At 42.8% G+C, this 15,319-nt stretch overlaps 1 long non-coding RNA gene across 1 annotated transcript; it reads left to right on the top strand.

The window, feature by feature from the left end:
- Positions 1 to 2,281: 2,281 nt before the first annotated feature.
- On the top strand, positions 2,282 to 14,737 carry LOC113015783 (uncharacterized). The gene is made up of 2 exons (XR_003271157.1): positions 2,282 to 2,710; positions 11,597 to 14,737. It is a non-coding gene; the product is annotated as an uncharacterized LOC113015783 (long non-coding RNA).
- The last annotated feature ends 582 nt before the right edge of the window (positions 14,738 to 15,319 follow it).

The following is a 15,319-nucleotide window of genomic DNA, read 5'->3' as shown; positions in this document are numbered from 1 at the left end:
ATTCGCATGATAAGGTGGGGCCAGGTTTCACAATGAACTCACCCAAAACTCTGGCTAATTGGGACCCACACCCAGTTTCACACCTTGGCTCAGGCGATTAGAGGATCATCAGGGGGTCCTTTTGTCCCTCTGTGGGGGGTTACTCCCACTAGGTTGTATCTGGGACTCTCCACCATTTGACCTTAGAACTGAAGAAGCTTCTCGGATGAGAGGTGAAACGTCTTCAAGCAACTTAAAGAAGTCCAGACGCTTTTCTTGGCAAGCTCCTTTGACTACGATGACCTGGATGACTGAGAACCTTCACAGACATGGTCTCCTGTAGTTTGCACGTAAGATTTCCTTAAATTCAATTAAACTGAATCACACATAATTATCATTAATCCCAAATCATTAAACACCATGTCAGTCAAAGAGAGGATTGCATTTTTTCATACATCATTTGCCTCGCTCCATCACTCCATCATTCTCTCTAGCCAAAAATGTGATCCTATGCTTTAGTTCGTCCACAAGTCACTACTGCAGCTTCATCCAAGCTCCTAAATAAACTCCAGTATATTGAGAACGGTACAGTACGCCTGCTCACCAGTTCCTGATCACATCACCCCTGCCCTCTGGTATTACTGTCTTCCTGCCCCGCAGTGGATCGATTTCAAAGTCCTTCTCTTTACTCACAGCCCCCCCCCCACACACTTACCCACCTAAACAAACTGTTCCATCACCACACTCCTTCCTGTCAACACCACGCAGGACCTGAACCGATCTCCACAGCTCTGCCCCCTCCCTCAGAAAATCCCTCCCAAAACACAGCCTGAGTTGATTTGTCCACAGCTCATCTTCGTCATTTTTGTGACGATTATTTATTAATGAAAAGGCTCTGATAAGCCAGCAAACAAACAAAAAGATGTCTGTGGATGTTGTTTCCAGGGGTAAATCTGGTAGGTCAGTCACTGCCATAAAAAGACTTCCCTGATTAAAAAGTGAAAAATTGAAAGTATTCCTGACCTGAAAGACGACCATTAAAAAAAGAAGCCTTGAATTCAACCCGATGTCATCCAGTCAGTTTTCTGTTGACTAGTAAGACAGTAGGGCAAAAAAACTGAAAGTTTATTGTCATATTTTGGCTTATTTTCCTACCAAACATGCCTTTTTTTGAGGTGATGCTCCAGGCTTCATCCACCTTTCTTAGTATTAGTACAGTATGGCCTTCGGCCTCTTTTTGGAGGCCATTTTTGCACTGGCAAATGTACACGTGACTGTAATTACACCAAAAAGGGCTCTGAATTTATGCTCCATGCTAATTTTTACCTCCATCTTTCCCGCTAAGCACTCATTATCATTGCAATTTTGAATAGTACCTGTCACCTGTCAGTCAGCATTCCTTGCTCGTTCAGCCACGATGTAATCATTGCTCATTACAGAGTTCTGATATTTGCAGCTGCAGTTGCAGGAAACATCAAAAATGTAATAGAAGGCAAATATTTCTTTTATCATTTTTAAAGCTCTGAACAGCTGTTTCTCCGAGCTTGGTCACAGCGTAGCAGTCTGAGGCCTCTGACCGGCCATTGCTCTGCTGTTATTAGATTTAACCCCCTCGTGAGGCCGCCACTGGATCACTTGCATTTATTCTCATCCGATGGCTTCTCCGCCTCACATGGCAGTCAGCGCAGGATGAATTTAGATCACTATTTATAACCCTGTTGCAGTGCAGGTTGCTCAGATTCTCTTAATATCAAAAAATGGCTTGAGCCGCCTTCCTTTCCCCCCCTAAATCAGACTTTTTTTTTTTTTTTTTTATTCTAGAAACTCTTCGAAATTGGGAACATTTCGATTTTTTTTCTCTGCGCATCTTGGGTAAATTTTCAAACCCCCTCCTCAAAAAAATGAGCAAATGAGGGTATTTCTGTTGTGTTTAATTACACTGAGAACATCCTAACAAGATTAGCCGCTCACCAGAATTGCCCAGATGGCCTGCAGGTACCTTTTGAACTGAAAATCCACCTGGTTTCTGGAAGCGATGGATGTATCTGCACCCATTAAAGGCTGCTCTGTGGGAATCGAGATGAGTCACAAGTGTTCGGAGCTCTTTGCTGAGGATACCTTACTGCCCTTCTTAAGACATACACACTCCCCCACCGCCACCACCAAAAATCTACTTCAGGTGACACTAAAATGTAAGCTTTTAATGGTCCTGCTGTGTGTAGGCGTGCACACGCACATGCACGCAATTGATGCGTAGGGGTGTAGAGTGGTCAACTGATGAGGCAGTGTGGAGGCTGAGAGCTCTGGAGAGTGGTGTGTGGGTTGGAAGCCTCCTCTCCTTGCAGCGAAACGCACACACAAACACACACACACATGCATGCACGCACAAAGCTGGGGGAGGTGGAGGCAGCAGGGCTTGCTTCGCTGGCTGTCCATTGATCAGTGAAGAGGTTGGTAGACTTAAAAGATCCGTGTAGAGACTGGTGGAGAGCAGAGAGAGAGAGGGAAGGATGCAGCGAGCAGAGACAGAGAGAAACAGCCAAGGAGAGCTGCACAGGGGGAACACCTCGAGAGCGAGAGAGAGATAGATAGGAAGGAGAAGAAGAAAGTGAGTGAAGAGGTAGAGATGAGGAGGAGAAGAAGACTAACAGAGGCAGATGACTGCGTCTGAGCGAAGGGGAGGGGTGGTGGGGGTTGCCCCGGGCTTTAACAGTCTGGATGGAGCTCATAGGTAAGCGCTTGATGTTTCTGTGTTCCTCAGTGTGATGTACGTGCGCATACAGCCTGGGTGCCCATTTGTATGCCTGTGTGTGTCTCGCGCTGCCCGTGCTTCGGTGTGGAGTCGCTGCTGCAGAGAGAGTGAGAGTGTGTGTGTGAGATGAGAGATGCCAGTCGTTTGGCTTCACAGTGCAGCAGCAGCAGCAGCAGCAGGAGTACAAATCTCCCAGGCTTCCTTCCTCTGCAGATGACACCATTCACTCTTGTTAGCTCTTCAATTAAAAACAGCAGCGTGCCACCGGACTGGCATCACTGCTGCAGGATTCATTCAGGCTGAGTGCAGGGTGGGAACATCACCAACAGGCTTGGTAAAGATGAGTTCTGCTGGGGGGAGGGGGGTTAATGAAATGATATACTGCTGCATACAGTAGGAAAGACTGAAAATGCATGCACTGGTTACTTAAATGCCCATGTGGCACATTATCCATGAAACAAAAGGGATGAGCCACGAGTCCTGTAGCAACTCAGTCCCGAGACATGTCACCCATGTGTGTCTACAAGGGATCCTCTTTTTTTCCCCCATAAGAAGGATAAGTGATCTAGCAATGCCTGCAGTCTTGTAAAATGAGAGATTAAGCAGTGAATCATCAGGTGACAGAACACCATTCACACCTGCATCTACGATTCTGAGATTTTATTTTTTTGGGGGGGCGGGGTTAATCCAAAATGTTCAATAGAAAAACGTAGTAAAAAACAGGATGTCAGTGAATATGTATTTCTGAAGCACTAGGTCTGCTTCTTGACCGCTGATGGGCTGAACTATTGTTAAGTGGCCAATAATTGAAATTGAAATAATTAATTAAATAAAATAATAGAACCACGCACCAGAGATCTGCACTCATGAAGGCTTCAAATTAGTTTATTGTACAACTTGTGCGAGGTAAATGCACAAATTTTTTCCCTAAAGACTCTGCTTTGGAGTTCTTGGTAGTCACATGCTTTCCAGCCCCCCCCCCCCCCCCCCCTCTGAAATTCAGAAATTCTCATAAGAAGTCCTGGCTCGGCTTCAATAACAGCCTGGTGGATGTAGAGACCAACCTTTAAGGCAAGGACATTGATTTAAGGCAACTCTTTAATCCACAGCCACTTGTGGCTTGTTGCGCAATATATATATATATATATATATATATATATATATATATATATATATATATATATATATATTCTTCTACATCGGACCCCAAACCCAGACTTCCCCGGACCCCAGTTAGTGCACCACCAAGGCAGCAGCTGAAGACCCCCCCCCCCCAGCACCACCACTACCCCTCCTCCTCTTTTATGATATGGGAAGCAGCACGCGTTGACGTGTCGCGCTGCGCTTCCGACCGCTAGTATCGGCATGCGTCTTGTGCACACACGCACAGTGTTCTCATGGGGACATGCGGCCAGCAGAGCCAGCCACGGTAAGTGGAGCCACTTTTCATAACGACGCTTTCTATCTCCGGGGAAGGCACAACAACTTTCGCCGGCCGTTAGTGTTGCTGCTGCTGCCTCAGCCCGTGCTGGAGAAAAGCAACTTTAATAGACTTTCTTTCACTCTCTCTCTCGTTTGTCGGCACCATTCCGTTCACAGCTTTATCCATGCAGATTGCGCAACGCGGAGTGTGATCGGACGGGAAACCGTGAAAACAATACCGTGCTCTTGTTGTTGTTATTGTTATTAATGTTATTTATTGTTATTATTTAACACCGGTTTCCTCAAGTGAACGCTCACGCTGACCAAAGCCCACCTCATCACCTCGGCTGTGCTCTGCTTTTGGCCATGCGGGGCTTCTCCATGGAGCACATTTCAGTCTCACCACTTGGTTAACAAAAAAAAAACAGAGGGGCATTTTTACGCACTTTTTTAAAAAACCCAAAGACATATCTTAAGTGCTGCTCAACATTCAAGTTGTGTTTTTCTTTTTGTCAACTTGAATGTTTAGTTACTTTGAGTGCCAAGTGTGGTACTCGGTCCTGCGAGTGTGTGTGTGTTGGGGGGGATGGGGGGGGGCAATGCGCAAAGTGTGTGGTCTCCAAGCTCTCCACCCACGCAGAGACGCACGGTTCGTGCGCGGGCGCACACGCCTGCACATGCACACACACAGACTACAAGTTGTGTCTGTGTCGGTCGGGCATGGATGTCTCTGAGTCTCAGGAATGCGCCCGGCGTTTTCTCTCTATTTTTCACATTAAGTGCAGTTTGGAAACCGCTCTCAAAGCCGCTCTCAGAACCGATGCCACCGCTGTCAAAACTCTGACACCAAGGCACGCAAATCCGGTTGCGAGTTTCAGAATAAGAGCCGCACAAACTCGCAATATTTACCCATATCATATCATATCATTTTTTTTCCTTTCCCATATTGGCTGTCAGTACATTATATATACCGTATTTATGCTTATAAATAAGATTATAATATAGTTAATTCTATATGTTTGCTTTGAAATTACTTTACAGCTTAATTAATAAATAAAATAATTCAGCCATTCTACTATCAATTAATCAAGTCGCCTATTGAGTTAATATGAATAATGACATGTTTGGACTGCAGTTATTTTTGGTATTACTAAATATATATCATATTATTCATTTCCTATTACTAAGTATGCTCGTCTCTATATTTAGTTTATTTCAAACCACAAAAAACGAAAGAAAACAAAAAAGAAAGAAAAAACTCTTAAACACATAAAGTTCCCGGTTTGTTCCGGGTGAAATTCATCACGCTTTACACTAAAGAGGGAAGGGAGGGGGGTAGCCCCTGCCTGGAGAGGAGAGAGGGGGAAATTCTTGTGTTTTTGGTATGCGATTACCCAGCGGAGAACCCATGACTGAAAGGGAGGAGGAGGACCGGGGTTGAATTTAGGATACATTCCTTGCCTTCCTTTTTACGGTAACCACATTATTGCTGCTGCTGACATGCTGCCTCCTCACATGACACCCCTAAGCTCCCAGCTGATGCGTTACAACTGGACAAAGCGAGTCAGATGACCTCAGCACGTATGAGTGCAGGAGAACTACAAATGTCGATAATAATAATAATAATAATAATAATAATAATAATAATAATAATAATAATAATAATAATAATGTTAATGAGTTTACCTCAGATGTTTAGCTGAGTCAAATGATTTAGAGAACGTGTAAAAATGACTCCTTTGGAGATTTTTAATAAGACAAAACCTGATTTTATTTGTAGAATTGCATTGAGAACTTGTTAACTTTAAGGTAAACTCTGTTTGATAAATGTCTGATATGTTTAAAATTATGGGGAATTCCTGGCTTAAAATGACCACTTAGAGAAATCGTATTCAGTTCTTGCTAGCTGTAACAAGCCTTATTTAAGGGTTTCCTCTTAAAGGATACATTGGTGATACAGTGTAGCTTTTCTGGATAGGAAAGCCTGTCACAAAGACACAAGGTAACAATTCATAAAACAGCCAATGACTTAGGGTGTAATTCACCTGTAATTAAATGGAATTTCAGTGTATTTTGTTTGAAATTACAATGTAATTTACTTATTTAAAATACTTAGAGTTAGTAGGGTAACAAATCAGGTTTTTACAGGAAACAAGTAATTATACTTTAAGTCATTTTAAGTAATGCGTAATTTCCTCATAAGTTAGCAGAAAAACAAACAACATCTCAAGCATGCTGTACTGTTGGAGGCGACGGCCGTATTATGAAGTGTCATAACCTTGCCCAACTTCTGGGTATTTTACAGAAAATTAGGTAAGTAATGTACAGCGTGAGTGAAATAAAAAGGCCGACTGAATAATAGAAAATCATTCATGCACATCAATGTAATGATTATTAAATAACGAAGAAAAAGAAAGATGGGCATGGTCAAGTCACCCTACCATACAGCCCGTGCCCCAAAAAGTACAGCATATTTACAATATAAAATGAGGGAAAATACTTTTTTGTTTTCCGCTAAATTACCAGAAAATTACGTACAAATTCAAATTACTTACACACTACTTACTTTGTTTCTTGTAAAAACTTTGCTTGTTAACACCTTATTCTATTGGACCTACCTTTAAGGATTTTTAGGTAAATGTAATGACATTGTAATTTCAAATAAAACACCTTGAAATTGCATTTAGTTGCAGGGCAGGACATGAGCAGGGTTACATCACAAGCTTTTTGCCTGCTTCATGCATCGTAGCGGGTCATGACGTAGACAAAAAGCATGTGATGTAACTGTTTTCCAGCAGCTACACTTGTGCTGCAGTACTTGGGAAGTTTAAAGACCTTTTGCTCCTTAAAAATAAAAATAATAAAAATCCATAACCGTCCTCCAATCTGACCCCTCCCCTTTCTGATAATTCGAACACGGTCCCTTTGAAAAGCGGCCTGGTTCATTATTTCAATCAATTTTCCTTTTACCGTTAACGTCTGCCTACGAACCCACAGGTGGTCTCGCACACACACACACAGACTCTCTCCGAGGCCGGCTCAAACGTCAGAATTTTAGAAATACAGCCACATTACATCTGACATATTAAATGGAGCCTGCCAAATTTGCATAAAACCAGCAGAGCTCTGGCTGGCTGTTCTTCAGCGTCTCTGTCGAAGCCATAATCGCCCACTCGCTAACGACAATTACTATAATGGACTGATTGTTGGATTATACCACCAAAGTGGTTTTAGCACACATCTGCATAATTGTTCTTAGCATATACGCGCTCGTGGGCTCCTGGCTGCCATTAGCTGCTGCAGAGAGGAGGGTGATTGAGGAGTTGTTGAAGAACGGCAGTAAATTGTGTACCAACTGTGTGGGTGTTTTTCCAACCTGGATGAGAAATGCACTTATAAAGCATCGTCTAGTTAAAGATCAGATTTAGATTAGAGCTGCTGCTGGCTGGTAGAGCTGCTCTGCATGGGGGGCAATCCTGTTGCAACCCCAAGGGGTCAACTCACGGTCCTTGAGCAAGGCACTAAACCTAGAAAATGCAGGCCACTGAGTGAAAATGCATGAATCTGAGGGACATTTGGGATAAACAGCAGCGTCCTGAGTCAACTTTATAAATAAAAGTTCAGTAATGAAGGTTATGCAAGGAAATGTGTCATGTGGTATGATTGATGTGAGGAAGCCCAGGGCCAATCGGTGACAGGACGCGTCACCGCTCCTGGATTATCAGTGGGGTCGTTCCAAGACTTTCCCACACTTCAAATCCATCATTTCTGACTCTTGATTTAAAAGCGACTATTAAACATACGTTCAAAATTCGATGCAAAAGAATGGTTTTCTACATCAAAACGTCCTGCCGTTTCAGTGACGTCGACGTTAAATATCAAACATTACTCATGCTTTGAAAAGTCAACACAGCCAGCCCAAGGAGTGCGCTGACTTTGGTGGCTCAGCCTTTGATATCCAGCGCTGGGAAACAAAGTCGCGCTCCCTCTTTGTCAGAAATCACATTAGTGAGACTGAACGTCACGTGACCAACAGATGGACAGACACATCCGTAGTACATGGGGGACTGTAAGCAGCATGAGCCAGATCAACAGCTGAACCCAGCTTTCCACTCGCAGTCTCTGTATAAACATGCAGCGAGGCTTCAGGAAAGGAAGGGAGGAGGGGGTGTGGGGGGTGCTGGATAGAGCAGCAGTGAGAAAATCTGCCCAGATCTTTCCTCCAAAAACGCCAACTGATGATTTCTTAATCAAATTAAGCAGTGAAAGTTTGCCCCCCCCCCCCCTTTCCGGCCTGCAAGGACACCTGAAACCTGCAGCGCGGAGGCTGCTTCATGTCCTCCTCATCCTCCTCTCATTCCCCATCTCTTGAAAACAGGCCAACATCCCACACAGACAAAATCATGCTCCCTCTTCCTCTCCGCTTTTCTCTGAACAGCACTCTGTGCTAATTACTCTCCGTTTCCATGGCAATGGGTAGCACCTCGATTTTTTTTCCTGGTATTTTTTGTTATCTTGGATAGCCCGTCACAAACATGCCTCGCATCTCTTCATTTGATGGAGGCCACGGTTTACGTTTCATCTCGGTGGCTTCGAACATAAAGATTTTATGTTTTTTTCATGCTTGCGTTTTATAACAGTATCAGTCTGTCGTCACTGACATGCACTGATTTTACATTTGATCAAGTAGATATAAGAGTTAAGAGTAATCATGTACATGGCTGCTATTTATCTGCAGGCAGTTTAATTTGAAATAGTGCTAAAGGGACATTTCACCACAAAATGAGTTTATCCATATAGAAAGTGTTGATGTAAGATGCCTTATGAATGTGGGGTACTTTCAGCTGCTCACTTTCACAGCAGATGGATCTGCGTGTTTGGCTTGGCACAGATTTTTGTTTTGTTTTGTTTTACACAGGATACACTCACTGACACAACCCTCCCGTTTAGCTGGGCTCGGGATAAGTTGAATAAGGGGACACTAACGATCTCCTCCCAGTCTCAAACCAGGGATCCTAACCGGAAAGAAACATGAATGGCGTCCCCCACTTCCCTTCTCAGCTGAGCTGCAATGTCAGCTAGCTGCTACTTTTGGTTGGGGGATGAAACTGCTCACACCAAGCTAAATTTGTTTGAATCACTACGTCCATATTTCTGGAAATACACACCGGATTTCTTACAGTGCTTTGAGTGCCATTTGGCGTGACGTTCACCCCCAAAAAGATCCCTTTAAACAGGACCTGCAAACCTGCTACTTCCAAGTGCCAACTCACTATGGTAACCCAATATTCCTGCAAATATTTGGGGGGGTTTTGTGTGCAAACAGATTCATGGGCAGTCGTGAAACTCTGAGGTCTATACAGATTTTTGCAGTTCTTGTGGGTTCTTGCAGTTCACTTCATTTCAGTTTTTTTAATATAACCACAAATCACAACACCAGTCGCCTCAAGTCGCTTATATTGCAGGGACCCTACAATAAAACAGAGTAAACCCCAATAATCAGACAACTCCCTTAGAGCAAGCACTTTGGCGACAGAGGGAAGGAAAAACTCCCTTTTAACAGGAAGAAACCTCCGGCAGACAGGACACAAATCAAAGAGATTAATCTTCATAATGTTTAGCGAGGAAATCTCAGTGTCCTGATCTTAAAAAAACAAATATCAAAAGCAACAGTTTCCAGTCAGTATTACCAGCTGATTAGCCTAAAACATGAGGTGCTCTTAATTGAATGGGAATGTTTCATCTGGCTCCCTCACCCCTCACAGCTATGAGCCTTGGATGTCACACATTAAGCTGCGCGCAAAGTGAGTCACTTTGACACAGTCACACTTTTCTATATATATATGTGCAGCTCTCAGGAGGGGGGTAAGGGGATGGTTACTATGAAACAAGTCAGAAAAACAGGAGGAGCAAGGAAAAGAAGTAAAGTGAAAAAAAAGCTTTTGAGTAAAATATGAGGCATGGAAGGGGATTGAGAGAGTGAGAACCTGAGAAAACAAGGGGGGGGGGGGGGGGGTATCGGTGTCTGAGAGGCCCACCATTCATTACTTATTAAACAGAAAGGAATGTGATGCTTTTGTGTCAAGGCTGCAGTCGGCCATTTTTCATTTAAAGGTCTGAATTTGACACAGAGCTGCACAAATTTCAAATCTACTCGCCGCTTGCACTGTTTCCAGATCGAGCTCGCATTTACTAAACCTGCTTTGTTGTTTTTCTGTAATCTGCATTTAAGTAACGTCAAGCTCTCACATCAAAAACGTGGTTGCACTCCATGACGCTAAAGTTCAAAAAAAAAGAAAAAGTGGGCTTGCTTCTCCTCCTTCGCACATGCCTTCATACCACATTATCTTCAATGACCCTGGGTTTTATGAATGGGCAGCAGGAAGCTCTGCCATTGGCTGACAACGACAGCCAATCAGGAAGGATAATTTTGCAACAGAAGTGGGAGTGGATGAATGGACAAGTCACACATTTTTAGAGGTCGGGGCCCTGTTTGTGTGTGTGTGTGTGTGTGTGTGTGTGTGTGTGTGTGTGTGTCACACACTGACCTACTTGGTTTATTGCTGGCATCTATACATAGCTGTGGGAAACACAAGCAGACAATCGGCCTGTTTAAAATTAGCAGTCAGGGCCACCTGTCTGTTTCTCACTAAAGCGGAAATGCCAGAGAGGGCAGAGAGGAAGGTAAAACAGGGTGGGAGTGGGAAGGGGTAGGGACGGAGGGGATATCGATCACTCCGCTAATTTAAATCTCTCCCGCTTTCTTTATCCCCTGCTGTGACACAGGGAGACATTGTTAGGTAGGCAGGATTTGAGGACCACTAGCAGGGGGTGGGTTGAGGGGGTTGGTTGGTGGTCCAGGCTATGTGGAATTCCTGTAGGGTAGTATATATAGGGAAATGAGAGCGAATAGTTACAGTTTAGTGTACTTAACCATACCATATGTTAAGGAAAAGTGTGTGTGGGGGGGGGGGGGGGGGGGGGGGGGAGCAGAAGGATGAATGGAGGCGAAGTAGAGTAAAAAAGAAAAACCCTCAGCCCCCCACACCCTTTCCTCCCCCTACACTTTTTAATTTTAACCTTGTAGCACAAAACTGACATTTCCTCCCTCGTCGTGTCAAACAGCCAACAGGAAGTCTCCGTCTTCTTAACTGACATTACAGCTGGCATCTTGTTTCCTAGAATCACGAATTTCAGCCCACACTTGGTTTTGTTCCTGTGCGCCTCCGCCAGAATAATAGTTTGTGGGTGTCGAGTGAAAATGTTTCAGAGAGGCACACTGTACTACACTGTCCAAAATACATACAGCACGTATAAGCACCACTTTTTGCCTGCTGCTGCTTTAAATATTTGCCGTTGTTTGAGTATGAAACAAACAATAGTATAAAACTGTCCTCTTGCCACGGTTGCCGTTCTCACCCAGACATCTTTTTTTTTTTCCAGGCCTCCTGTCAGACTGTCAAACAGAAGAGTCGACTCTCCAGAGAAAAGGAGGCGTGAAGTCTTCCAGTGTCCATCTGTGGCAGTCAAGATGGACACCGACAACCAGTCTGAGCGGGCTCAGTCGGCCATCTTGTTTTCAGCGTGGGTGCAGAGGAACTGTGTGATGCTTAAAAAGCAAAAAAAAAAAAAAAAAAAAAGCGAGACAAAGAAGGAACTTTAACTCTTTTCCCACATGTACCTGAACCATTGTTCTTTCAGACACAGCAACCCCTATAGCCAAATGCTAACATACGTTCAATATTTAAAATACAGACGTATCTGCTGTGATGTCATTCACTGGTTTGTGAAACCCCTTTTCGAAGGTTCAACTTTAGCTTCAAGGCTGACACCATTTCATTTTTGTGTACCTAGCAGTAATGAAAATAAGATAAGAAGATGGAGTGCTAAGTTAGCAAAATATATCTATAAAACTGCTAATCAGTACTAAGTAACAGACTAATAAAGAGCTAGAATTTCACCCACCAACACTAGAGCCAGCTTCGTGGATGGTCTGTTAGCAGAATTTAACAATATATAAAAAAGCATCAACGGCCCAAACAGGTTAAGAGGCCCAGTTTTGATGCAGATTAACTAAAGTGAAGCCTAGCATAGAACTAGCAGCTACAGCTACATGTAGCAATTAATTTCTGCTGATGTGACCTCTAAACACTTTGATGCTTAGATCGTATTTTGCATTTCAGAATTGAGTTTTATTCAGGCTGTGCTCATTTGCTAAGAGATTGAGATTTGTTAGCCAATAAGCAAGCAGTTTCACAGCGAGTCCCATCCCGTTTCGCCACAAGATGGAGACGGTAAAAATACTCATCTTGAGGCTTCAACGCGGGACTTTAGAAACCAGTACTTGGCATCACAGTGGCTACATCCATCTTTTATACTATCTATCACCGGCTTCCACCTGTCAGTCAAAAATGAGCAAAAACTTCCAAAAGTGCTTTTGTCCCAAGGTATAAACACGTTAATTTCTTCTGTACAGTTGGGCATTGTAAAATAGAAGTCAATAGGTACTGACTTCCTTTAGTAGATTTCAACATGAAGGACGTTATACAGATGTCAATAATTTACCATGTAAAGTAGAACTTGCTAAATAGGAAATGCTGCTGCTTGATGAAATGTCAAATCTATAGGATTCATCCTAAAGGGAACTATGAATTTTTGCGCTAGACAGTTTGCACGTTTGACAGTCAATACTCACTTTAGAATATAGTGAATCAGGCCCCGGTCACTCAGGTCTAGAGACCAGTCAGTGACCATCTGGCAACCTACAGTTGCAAAGCAAACTTTACAGCAGTCGCTGGGAAATTGATTGCTAAAGTCCCCAGTAACGCAGGCCTACAGACCAACGGTCGCTAGAAAACAATGTGTATTCCCCAGCTGTTTGGCAAAAGCTTGTGACTGCTCTGGCCCCTAGCACATTAAGGCAGTTATAGTTTGAATGGAAGTGATGGACTTACAAACACTGGCCAGCTGCTCTCCAACCTGTAGCAGAAGTGTGAAAAAAAAAGTGCAACAAAAACCTTAAATGAAGACCGTCTGCCTTCAAAGTAAAAGTTGGCAGACCTTCTGCATTTTCAGTTTGCATCTTGCTTTTTTGAGTTTTTCTACCGCTCAGGCTAATAGTTAGCCAGTATGTGCAGACAAAAGTCGGAAAAACTCCAGTGACCGTGGCTATCACTGGGAGGTTTTTGGTGCAGCACCTTCTTTGCAACCAATATTGCCCAGCAATAGCCAGCAACCTCCAGGAACCACTGCCAATCAGCCAGGGAATACACATTTTTCCATGTCACTGGTGGTTATATAACATCCAATATGATCAAGTAATTAAGAAAAAAAAAAAAAGATTAGACAATGAAACAAGTCTGTACAGGAGAAAAGAGACTAAGTGGTCTGGGACGTTTTCAGTGATTTACCCACAGTGGCTCGGTTAAATTAAAACACATCGGAAGACACGAACACCAAAAACGACTTCCTCGCTGTTGCAGGGAGTGTAAAAAGGGTTGTTGCACTACCAAAGGATCTTATGTGGAAAATAGACTCCTGCAAACAACCTTTTTGCACGTTGTCAACAGAGGAAATTGGCAGGGTGAAGGTGCAAGCGGGAAAAGGGTGTCTGCCTGTTGCAGCATTGTTAGTGGCTCTGCTTCTATGTAAAATGAGCATGTTCAAGTGTATGTACCTCTCATTTTCAAGGACTTTGTGTTGGAGCACTATGTTAAAAAAAAAAAAAAAAAAGTGTTTTCTCTTGTTTTTTTAATTTATTGGCGTGTGACTATGTCATTACAAACTGTATCCACATCCTCACCTGCATTACATCCGCAGCAGTCTGAAGCAGCTTGAAGTCGTTTCCCCTCCTCATCATTTCCTATCTCGGCTGAACAGTGGCTCCAGTTTTGGCTCCAGACGGAGCTGCAAAGCCGCAGGGCACCCAGCGGTTGCTCAGTAGTCAGTGTAGATCCTGTGGGGCTGGCAGCAGCTACATCTGGCTACTGGGTCTCTGCTGACAGCCGCCTTATTCTGAATACAATCTTTAGGTGATTTTTAATATATTTTGCTCTTCTTCTTTTTTTTCCCCACTGGCATTTGAAATTCCTTATCAGCAGGATTAGTGTATTATTTCCTGTTTGTTTTCTGTGTAGCTTACACCCTTTTCCTGTGATCTCCTCTACTACGCACCTTTTAAATTTCTAAGAAGTGTCTCGAATAACCACCCACTGGGTGGAAAAAAGCCTCAGGCGGAGTTGATCCGAGGCCATGCGGGGACTGTAGAGTTTGTTTCTCGAATAAAAGTAAGAGAAATTCTGAGAACCTGGTTAAGTTCTGAACCTGGCATACAGTGTAGGAATCTGTGTGTGTCAGTCTACAGCTACATTGTCTGCTGGGTTTCAGGCCTCCACCCAACACCTGCATTGTTTCATGTATTTTTACTCCTACTGAATGTATACGAATGTGCTTTGTATGTTCCAGGAAGCCAAAAAACAACAACAAAAAAAAAACAAAACAAGAAAACTGCAGATAATTTGTCAACTTTGTGTTTATTGACTCATCATAAAACATTCTTCAAACAATAAAACAATTTTAAATGTCCGTTTCTGTACAACGCTTGCTAAGCAATTTATTTATATATATATATATTTATATTTATATATATATAAAATGTAAAAGGAGTCGTGTTAAAATGACAAAACTCCTTCAAATTTAATGGCAGGTACTCTGGAAAAAATAACAGCATTCCATCAACAAATATTTTCAAGCAATAAATATGTATTTATAAATAGTGTAAATTTACATCAAGATTAGAAACATAAAACAAAAAAACAAACAAAACAAAATCACAAATTAAACTTAATTCCATAAGTCTATGTGCAACCCATTTTCTTTGTGACTTGGCTAGTAAGTTTTTTTCCCTATTTTTTTTGTTTATTTTTTTGTTAAACCTAAGAAACAAAAACATCAAAGCTTTGAAAAGAACGAGACGAAGATAAAATACATAAAAGCTGTGAACAAAAGAAAAAAAAAAGGGGGGGGGGGGGGGGGGGAGAACCTAAATTCACCTAAATTCTTCACATTACAAATTTTTTTAATTTTATTTTTTTGGTGGGTGGGGGTCAGGTAGGGAGGATTCTGCTTTTCCAAACTCTTAAAGTTACTATCTACCATAGAAAAAGA

The sequence above is a fragment of the Astatotilapia calliptera genome, chromosome 23, assembly GCF_900246225.1.
Source record: "Astatotilapia calliptera chromosome 23, fAstCal1.2, whole genome shotgun sequence".
In the NCBI taxonomy this organism is placed as follows: domain Eukaryota; kingdom Metazoa; phylum Chordata; class Actinopteri; order Cichliformes; family Cichlidae; genus Astatotilapia; species Astatotilapia calliptera.
This window is presented reverse-complemented; position numbering and strand designations above follow the sequence as displayed.